The following is an 11,741-nucleotide window of genomic DNA, read 5'->3' on the forward strand; positions in this document are numbered from 1 at the left end:
ATAGTGTATACATTTGAGGTTGTATATATGCTCTCAACACATTTCACATGTAGTGCCAAAATAATTATTAATTAAGGAGTGTGATATCTATACACTTTTTTTTTACTTCTCACACACCCTTCTAATTTTCAGCCATCAGATTAGATGAATTGAAGAAGATCAAATGACATAAATTAACAAGGGATGTATGAGAAGTAAAAATGGATGTGCGATCCACACACTCTTTAATTAATTACACTAGTTATGAGAAGCACGTATAGGAACATGAGGCCAAAGATGTCAAAATTTCCGCGTTGGTGCATTCAACTTAAATTAGGCCAAATATGTTCAGATTCCGGCCTACACTTAGGGGGTGTAGTCAAACTAAGATTTTAAAGGATTTTAAAAGCGATAGATTTTATAGGATTTAAAAGGATTAAAGACTCCTACAAAATTCATATGGATTTTAAAGAATTTGAATGGATTGTGGTGGAAGGATTTGAAATCCTAGGGGGTGAGGTTGGATTATTTTTAGTCTTGGTTATATATACTTTTTGCTCTCAAATCCCTCAAAATCCACAACTTATTGAAATCCTCCAAAATCTTAATTTTTTGAATACACTTAGATTTGGATGGATTTTAAAATCCTTTAAAATCTTTTAATTGACTACACCTAGATTTGAATGGATTCTAAAATCCTTTAAAATCTTTTAATTGACTACACTAGGATTTTAAAGTCTTTTAAAATCCTCTCAAATCTGAAGTGATTTATGTACATTTTTTTTAATCTCTTATTATATTTTGTGTGAATTTTTAGTCATTAGATTGAATAAATTAAAAGAGAATCAATAAACATTATAAAACAAAGAGGTATTCATCAATTTCCCCCCTGAACTTGTGACTATTGGCCAATTTCCCCCCTCAACTCTCAGAATTAGTCAATTTCCCCCCTCAACTTTAATTTTGGCCAATTTCCCCCCTCAACTCTCAGAATTAGTCAATTTCCCCCCTCAACTCTCATAATTTGTCAATTTGCACCCTACAGTTAATTTTTTAATTTGATCATAATTAAACAAGTGTGTGTAAGAAACTAAATAAGATGTATGTTAATCATTTTCCTATGTCTTTATCCTATTACAAATAGATTAAAATTTAGAATTTTACAATTTATCATAGATAGTATTATTAGTCATAATAAATCAGTATGGAGTAATTTTATTTGATTTTTTACTATACAAAATTGATAACAAAAAGGATTGATGTGTACATTTTTGTATGTGAATACAATTTTCTTTATAAAAGTGAAAGCTAAGTTCAAGTAAATTGCGGAGAATCGAGCTTTAGTGCAAAAATGGCTAGTCAATTCATAATTTTCGACTCCTTATTAAGAATAACCCATTTTATTGAAATAGGTCTAATCCATGAGTTTAGGATTATTATTTCTTCTTCTACATGCTTTAAACCCGATTCATAACTTTTTCTTATAATCAACCCATATCACATACTAATTGTATTATGTTTTTTACATTTTACCCTATATTATGCAGGTGAGTTTATGTTAATTTTAGTACTTTGTTGGAAGTTATTAGAAAGATTGAAAGAAAAAAAAAAGAATAGATGGAAAATTAAAAAAAAATTAACAGTAGGGTGCAAATTGACTAATTATGAGAGTTGAGGAGGGAAATTGGCCAAATTAAAGTTGAGGGGGGAAATCGACTAATTATGAGAGTTGAGGGGGGAAATTGGCCAAAATTAAAGTTGAGGGGGGAAATTGGCCAATGGTCACAAGTTTAGGGGGGGGGAATTGATGAATACCACTAAAACAAAAGAATATAAGGTAAAAAAAAAATGTGAAAATAACTTCCCTTTACAATAAACATCTAATAATTTGAAGCCAACAAGGATTGGCTTAGTTGGTAAGTTCACAGCCTTGTGTGTCTCCTCATCAAAGTTCGAGTTTCGCTATTAGTAGTCATCGTTGTTGCGTAATTTGTAAATCCTACATAAATACATAACGGTGACAACTCACAGTTAAGGACCACGCGTAAATTCATTTGGCTCGAGATTGTGAGTATTACTCTGGTACTAATAGTTAGAGTAATCAATCTTCCTTTAAACTTTTTAAAACCCTATATCTACTGATTTGGAAGACGATAATAATGTTCGAATAGCGGAAGTAAGAAAATTCATTGGACTTCCTTCTAATTATGTGTTTTCGTCATCTTTCAATGATAAAAGCCATCAGGAGAAAAGCCATCTTCTACAACGTATTGTTTGGTGCGGCTGCATGCGGAAGATATCGATATATGGTGGTGCCACTAACTTTATTACACCAAAAGTCTTCCTAGTTCTCAATTACTTGGTTGCTTTAGGGATTCAAAATCATATCTCGTCCGGAAAGGTCCAATATTAATCATGTAATGTAGATAAATCACGAATGAATTATGATGGATCATCATACTCCAACTTATATTTAAGAAATCATATCTCAATAAGAACATAGGGGCGTTAAACTTTTCCTCACCATAAATGCATTACACGTCTAATTAATCTTTAAAATATTGCACGCAGTACACTCGTGAGTCACACACGTTAAGCGATTTACAACAATTGATGCATTCGTGGGCGACTTAACATAACACTATCATCGTACCAATGCACTCGAATCATTTCAGATTACAATTGTCTTGTTTAATGAATTTTTGGGAACTTTAATGAAACACTCCCGGTACTGTTCACTTTAACGAACACTACAAGAAAACAGGGAATATGTGACGGAATTTATGGTGGCGCCCAAATATTTGTCATATATTACGAGAATAAGTGAGGAGATTTTAGAAAGCGTCACCTAAAAACTTTCGCTAGACCAATTGATTTTTTAGATTGTATGCATCACATATAACTTTAAGATTCGCCACATATAAATGGGCGGGAAATTTTACCGCCCATATGAAAGTTTATTTGTGATGAATTGTAGAATGCGTCACATAATGTTAAATAATATGACATACGCAATTGTGAGGCTAAAGATGCCTCACTGATTATACATACATACATACATATATATATATATAATTATTCATAAAAGCCAAATATTAAAACATAAAATAAAATAATTGAATCTTTATTTTAATCTTCCACAGAGTCCACCTTCATTTGGTTTTGTAAACAGAGAGAGTATCCACTCTCACCTCGTCACTTTTCACTCCACCCCTTCATCTCCCTCTTTTGTTCTTCGGTGGTTGCCATCATCGGTGGCCACCCATCTCCCCTTCATCTCCCACAAATCGCACCCTTTTTTTTCCCATTGCACTCTGATTTGCCTCACTGCCCTGAGTCACTCTCCTCAACACCCAGATACTTGCATCTAACTTGGTGGCTGCAATTGGGTAAGGTCTTACCTCATCTTAATTTTGTTTTAGGTTATGCGCATAATTAAACTTTTGTTTGAATGAACTATGGCAATTTCTAAACTTGTAACCCTAAAATCCAAGATTTTATTCTCCCAAATTCCAAATCATAAATCAGATATTGTTGGCCTTTTTTGGTTGAAAGATAGTGCTAGCCTTTGATTATTGTCTTAAAGTTTTATTATTTTACTTATTTGATCGAATCCTTATCAATTTCAGTATTTATAGTTTTGATCACTATCTTGTCTGGTAACGAGCCTTAAAATTTCACGATGGTGTTGGTTCCATGTAGTGCTCGTGATTGCTATTCGGTGGATGATTGTAGAAGATTTTCCTTATTTTCTTAATGGTGTTTGTTCATAACGTTTTCATGAAAGTTGCACATTACATACTGGAATGCCAACTTACCGTGAGTGCTCCAACTTGATAAATTTCCATAAGCAGGAAAATCATGATGGTCCATATCACAGCTGCACGCAAATTAAAAGTACATGTAGCCATCTTATCATAGGTTTGAACGCCACTTTCCTATAATTCCTGAAGCTCATCTATTAATGGACGCAAATATACATCAATCTCATTTCTAGGTGCATTAGGTCCAGGAATTAACAAGGTGAGAAAAGAGAATGGCTTTTTCATACATTTCCATGGGGGCAAATTATACGAAAACAAAACAACTGGCCACATACTATAAGGCTTAATCATATTCGAAGAAGGATTAAATTTATCAGTTGCAAGGCCCAATCTAACATTTCGTGGGTCTTAAGCAAAATCATGGTACATTTTGTCAAACTCTTTCCAAGCAATAGAGTCTGCTGGATGCCTCATTGTGTTCACATCATTGACTCTTTTATACTTGTGCCACCTCATGTCTTGACATGAACAACCTTTGCAACCTTAGTTTAAGTGGAAAATATTGCAATAATTTTCTCGGAACTTTCTTTCTTTGCTCACAAGCACTAGCCTTATACCTTGGTTCATTACACACTGGACATCTATCTTTCTTTTCATGTTCTTTATAAAACAATGCACAATCGTAGTAACAAGCATGGATATTTTCATACCCTAATCCAAGACTTCTCAATATCTCCTTGCACTCATAGAATGATTTAGGAACGTGGTTGGGTTGGGGACACATCTTCTTCATCATTACTAACATCTTATCAACTGCCCTGTTAGTCATATGGTTGTCAACTTTGTTATGAATTAATTCCACAACGTAGGTCAAAACTGTATATTCATTGGATCTAGTGTATAGTTCCATTTGAGCTTCATGAAGTAACTTCTCATAATTATTAAAATCTACCCTATGAGCATTAGTCACCTAACCACTCCACAACGTATCTTGATAACCCATTGTATCTTCATCATCATCATTATCATCCAATATTTGAAATGCATCATTAATTATATTGACCCTGTTGCCATTAGGATTACTAGTCTGCTCGCCATTCGTAAATCCTGAAGTTTGTCCTTGCACTTGATGGATTCGCTCCCCATGATATATCCATGTATCATAATTCATATCCATACCAGAATTCAACAAATGAAGATGAACATCTTCAACAGAATGAAAAAATCTGTTATGGCAAACTTTATAAGGACATGATATTTTATTATTCTAGTTCACATGGTGACGAGCAACGTCAATGAATGACTTGACCCCTTCTCTATATTCCAAACTAAGGAGATTCCGATACAAATCCATTGTCTGTCCATGATGTCCAACTGTACAATATTAACTTACTAAGACTTATTTTTTAAACATCATATGTTTTAGATTAAAATAATTTCGAGTAGCTAGATATGGAATTTACATAAACGAGGAAAAGATATATTAATTTCAATAAGATAGAATACATGCCTTTCGTAGGATGTGTGTGTGTATACATAAAAGCCATATGATATTATTAAAGTGACAGAATTAATAAAATTTGTATCCTAAAACTCCAAATATTGTATGCATTAATAAATAAATAAAAAGTATATAGATTGGTACTTGATCGTTCTATTCTCCGAAGTATTGTAAAATGTATCGTCTCCTCAGTGCTGATTCCTTGAAAACACACGGCAAAACCCACCACATATAGGTCAAGGGTTTGTTTTGTTGCTAATGAGAGAGTGAGAATTAAAATACACTGATGGTAAAAAACAAATATGCAAAACTACACTCCTGCACTTGTGCTATCCCATGCAATCCAAGCAAATCATCAAGTACAAGAATACTCCTTACCTACCATAACTATCCTGTTATTAACCACCATTTTCTAATTCCATAGTGACCATATATCATTACAAACTGACTTTTTCTCAATTCATTGTGCCTGCTTCACAAATCAAATAAGAATCAAATTATCACTATTTATTCCTTTTTTTCTACTTCTTCTTCCAAGTGCAAGATAACCCCAAGGGGTAGCGGGTTTTTTTTTTCCTACCAATTGGGGCCCTCCTTTCACTACCCCCAATGGTGGATCATCCATTTAAACTTGAAGCCTAAATCTTCTTCATCACTCTCATTCACTTTCCTTCTGGAAGGAAGAAAGAAGAGGTATTGAGCTAACAGGCTAAATTATACTCGCTATCATAAGAAATTCATGACATTCACATATGCCAAGTTATTGTACTTGTTTTATAAGAAAGTCTGCTAGCACTAATGAAGCATACAAGCAAATATAAAGCCTACAAGTTTGCAATGTCAAACATATAAAGCCAATGTGAAACCTATTATATTAAGCCTACAAGCCAAAACCAAGCTATAAGCAATGCATAAGATAATCTAAACGCCTGGTCCAAACAAGCCTATCATTCAGACGACGACTAAAATAAGTTGCTAGAAAAGCTAAAAATACAAGTTTGTGATGTTGTAATTGTTAAAGTCATACGCATGCTTAAATGATTATAGTGTTTTATATATATTTTAGTTGATTATTCAAACCATTTTCTTGTCATTGTCATAGCTCAAGAATCAAAGCTACAACAGCTGCAATAGTTGAGGATGGGTCGTACACCAAGCTGAGAAGTAAGTATTGTCATATTGGACACCATCGCTATTTTCCAATGAATCATTCATGGCGGAAGAATACTGCACTCTTTAATGGTCGTCGAGAGATGAGAAATCGTCCGAGAGATTTCTTAGGCGAGGACATACTTGATCAATTAGATTATATTGTTCCTCGCACGTTTGGTAAGCATCGTGATAATAAAGACAAGAAGAGGAAGTGGAATGCTAAAGAATTAAACTGAACAAGGAAGAGTATTTTTTTTTAGTTGGAATATTGGTCGAAATTGAAGATTAGGCATAATCTTGATGTCATGCACATTGAGAAGAACATATTTAATATTTTGATTGGGACATTGTTGAATACGGAGAAATCAAAGGACACACTCAAGGCGAGGATGGATTTAAAAGACATGAATATCATGGAAAGTTTGCAATTGGAATTGAATGAAAATAATAAATTGGATAAGCTACCAGCTCAGTATGTATTTAAGTCTTCCAAGCGTAAAGATTTTTTGCAATGGTTGCAATCAATTAAATTTCATGATGGTTATGCATCTAGTATTTCATGAAATGTGCGTGTAAATGAAGGAAAAGTTTTGGGTTTGAAGAGCCATGATTGTCATGTGTTGATGCAACGTGTACTTTCCGTGGGTATTCGAAAACAATTGAAAAGGCAGATATATGAACCAATTGTTGAGTTGTCAAATTTCTTTCAACAAAGATGTGCAAAGATAGTTTCTGTTGCTGATCTTGATAAGTTGGAAGAAGATATTGTACAAACTAGAAAAAAAATCTTCCTGCCTGCTTTCTTCGTTCCCATGGTTCATTTAACCATGCATTTGCCACGAGAAGCTAAATTAGCAGGACCAGTTGGATGTCAATGGATGTATCTTGTAGAAAGGTAATGTGTCATCATGTTTGCTTTAGTTTAATTTAGTTTGTTTTTCTACATAGTAACAATACTTTAAACTTTTAGATTGTTAGGCACGTACAAGAAATCTGTCCGCAACAAAGCTCGACCTGAAGACTCTATTGTGAAAGCGCACATGGCATACGAATCTTCAACATTTTGCTTCATGTATCTATGTGATGTTGAGACGGAATTCACCCAACCAGAAAGAAACAATGATGGTAATGATACCAATGCACTCCTTTCAGTTTTTGCTCAGAAAGCACGTCCAATTGGAGGTCATGTAAATGTAATGGTTGAACTTTTGAGGAAAGATATAGAAATGGCTTATTGGTATATCTTAGACAATTGTGACAAAATTGAAGACTTTAGAAAGTGTGATTTTAATAGTTTAAGATTCACTTATGATATTTGTAATTCCATTATTTTAAGTAATATTTTTTATATTCATGTAGTGAGCATATCCAACTTTTGGAAACACAGAATCATGCTAATGTAGAACAGAGGCATAGACAGTTGTTCCTAGAATGGTTTAGGCAGCAAGTCAAGTCATTATATTTTCAAGAACCTAGATTGGTAAGTGAAGAAATTTTTTCATTAACCCAAGGTTCTGATCGACACACTATCCAATACACAGGGTGTATTGTGAACGACATTCGATATTTGGTCACACATGTTGATCAAAACCGCAGAACACAGAATAATGGGGTAATGACACATAATGGTGAACCCGTGTAACTTTTATGGCAACTTAGTTAATGTCATTAAAGTTCAATTTACAAGAGGTTTTAAGGTGGTTCTTTTCAAATGTCATTGGTACAATACGGATACCAAAGGAAAAAAAATCATTCAAGATTTTCATCTTACATCGGTGAATGTAAATAATTGGTGGTATGATAGTGACCAATATGTGTTAGCTACACAAGCACAACAAGTATTTTATATTGATGATTTAAAGTTGGGTCATCCTTGGAAAGTTATGTAGAAGATTCAACATAGGCATGTTTAGGATGTTCTTGAGAAAGATGATGATGATAATGATGACGAAGATGATGATGAGTATGAGCATGAAAGTGATAATTCAATACGGCCGGTTCAAGATGACAATGATAAAGGTACTATATCATTATGCAGAGAAGACATTGATCCAAAATCAATTGATGTTAACGAAGAGATTCGAAGAATGCTTGGTGTAATGGGGCAACAAATGGATGAGGTGGAGGCGGAGACAGATAAGGAGGAGGAAGGGGAGAAAGATGAGGAGGATGAGGAGGATGAGGACTTCTTATTTGGAAACAATGAAGATGGTTAAACAATTGATACATATAGTGATTATGATTAATGATTTTGGTGAGATTCATGCATGATACGTTAATTTTAATATTCTAAAATAAAAAGGTTTGTATGTTATGCTTATAATGTAAGATTATTTTGTGATGTTATTGTGTTCTAACTTGTGTCTTTTCTTTATTTAGATGGTAGCTCTAACACAAAAAGAAAATAGGGTGAGGAGGGTGATGGATCACACACCACCTCCTCTAAATGATGCACCTGTACCATCAGCTCCACCACCACCATGACCCCTATCATCATCACAATCACCTGAAGAACTAGCAAACAATAACCCAGATATAAAAATACTAAATGACAACTCTTTGTAAATATTTATCTTAGTAAAGTTGTCACAAATCTTGCCAAAGTAATGTATTTTTTGTTTGACTATCTGCATTATCACCTTTAATGCAGCGAGGAAATAGGGTGAAAATAGTGAGGGATTGCACACTACCTCATCCAAATGATGCATCTGTACCATCAGCTCCACCACCACCAAGACCCCTATCACCATCACATCACCTGAAGAACTAGCAAACAATAACCCAGGTATAAAAATACTAAATGACAACTCTTTATAAATATTTATCTTAGTAAAGTTGTCACAAATCTTGCCAAGGTAATGTATTTGTTGTTCGACTATCTGCATTATCAGCTCCAATGCAACAAGGAAAGAGGGTGAAAATGGTAAGGGATCGCACACCTCCTCCTCCAAATGATGCATTTGTACCACCAGCTCCACTACCACCACCACGAACCTCATCACCATCACAATCACTTGAAGAACTAGCAAACAATAACCCATGCATTAAAATTCTAAATGACAACACTTTATAAATATTTATTATAGTAATAATGTTGTAAATCTGGTCAAAGTAATGTTCCTTTGAATTAGAAAACAAGGTATCTACATATGTATATATCGTGTACAACAGTACAATCATTCATCATGATAAGGCATAAGAATTAGATAACATGGCATTTACATATGTATATATCATGTACAAGTATACAATTAGATAATCAAACTAACATCAATGTACCTATGTATATAATTATGTTTATGAATGGACTCAATAGCTAGGATGGTTTCCCCAATATAAAATCTAGCTTCATCTTCTGTCAATGTATCATTGCGCATCACTAAAGTCATCATATCCCCACCAGGAAGATATTTCGTAATTAGATACAAGTACTCTTCATCCTGGAACAAACAATAGAGCTTGTCGATACAATTATTGTCAACTTGATCAAGTAGATTCCTCTTAGCTTTCACATGTTCCACCTAAACAGAAAAAACACCAATTGTACGAAACCTAGGGAAGAAAATTTAAATTAGATTTAAAAAAATGGTATGAAAAAAGGTATACTTGACCTCTCCGAAGCATCTCTGATTTCTTAAGCTTCTTCATTGCATATACGTGACCAGTTGCCTTCTCCCTATAGATTCTTACCTGTCTCAAAGAAAGGAATAGGCCAGATGTTGTAAGGCATACATAATGCATTAAGGCCACTTTTATTTCTCAAGATGAGTTATATATGCCAAAAACAGTCATGATGAGTTATATTTGATTGTACAGTTGTACATGATATATACAACTGTACAATGATTCTTATGTCTTTGTGTTGTGATGCTGCATATGGAATACCCACTCGTGACTTTCAAGTCTACTACCAAGGTGACCCCTAGGGTAAATCTCTAGGGTAAGGCTCATTGTAATCTTTAGGGTAAGGGTATGTAAATCACCTTTCCCTTGATTTAAGGGAGGAGACTAATTAGGGTAATGTCTTTGTGTAAGGTTTAGATTAGGTAGGCAACATGCCTTCTTCTTTCTTGTCAACTGCTCGCCGCAGCCCTTTCCCATCTATTTTCCCTTTCTCTTCTCATATATACCCGGTCTCACTCTTGTACGATACATACATGAAATATACATTGAAACTTTAAACTAGAAAATCTACACTTTTCATGACAACACTTTATAAATATTTCTTTTTCGTTTCTAGAAACAGAGTTTGATTTTTTTGCAAGAAAAAAAAATGACACGTGGAAAGTCATCTGGGAATCGCCTCCACGATATTTTAGAGGCTAATAATGGGAAGAAGATGTCAGTCATCTTTGATTTGAAGCAGCAAGTACCAATTGATGCAAGTGTGTCAGTTTTTTTCACTTCTGAAATAGGGATTCTTGTTCGAAGTGATGCACCGGTGTGTTACAAAAGATGGATGAAGGTTTAAGCTATGGCTAAGGAAAAATTATGAGAGTCATTGCTAGTGAGTTTGACTTTACTTCAACTTAGTCATAATAATTTCAACCACTCATCTATATATATTTTATTATGATTTTAGATATTGTTTGATGTAGACCTGTGCAATTCGAAGATTTTTGCTTATGTGAATAAGAAGATGGAGAAGTTGTACTCCCAGTTTAGGTTTCAGTTGCATGAGCACTACTTATCATGTGAAACACCTGCGAGAGGACGAGCTAAGCTGCTTGAGAAGTCACTATGGAATGAGAGACTAGTGAGTCATTGGCACTAGCTGTGTGATAATATTTACACTAGTGGAGTCTTTTTGGTATGTTTCTGTAGAACATTTTCTTATTTATGCTATATTGTTGTAGCACTTTGCCATGTTTCTTATTTATGCTTTTTGGTATGTTTCTGTAGAACATTTTCTTTATTTTTTGTTAATTTTTTTCCCTACAAATCATAGTCTACAATATGATTTCTTACCATATTAAAAAAGATCAACACATGAGCTTCTTAGAAATGTAAAGAAAATAATAAAAACAAAAGAAATCCACTACCTCAAATTCACATTGTGGTAATTAAATTCTTTTAACGTACTTAGAAAGTGACCCATGAATATTATGAGCCTTTTCAGTAATTTCAATGACTTTTCAACTCCATGTCAGTTTGAGATCAAATTTTTACACATTGCAAATCATGCCATATATTCGTGAACCTGACCAAAAGTGTGATGTGATGATAAATACTTTAGAACCACTCATGGATTCAAGGTGTTTCATTTTATTCTTATTTATAATGTTGCTACAAGTAGTCCTCATAATGGCATTCTAATGTAGGATGTTTCCAAGAAAAATGCTGAT

Source organism: Malus sylvestris, chromosome 15 (genome assembly GCF_916048215.2).
Source record: "Malus sylvestris chromosome 15, drMalSylv7.2, whole genome shotgun sequence".
In the NCBI taxonomy this organism is placed as follows: Eukaryota; Viridiplantae; Streptophyta; class Magnoliopsida; order Rosales; family Rosaceae; genus Malus; species Malus sylvestris.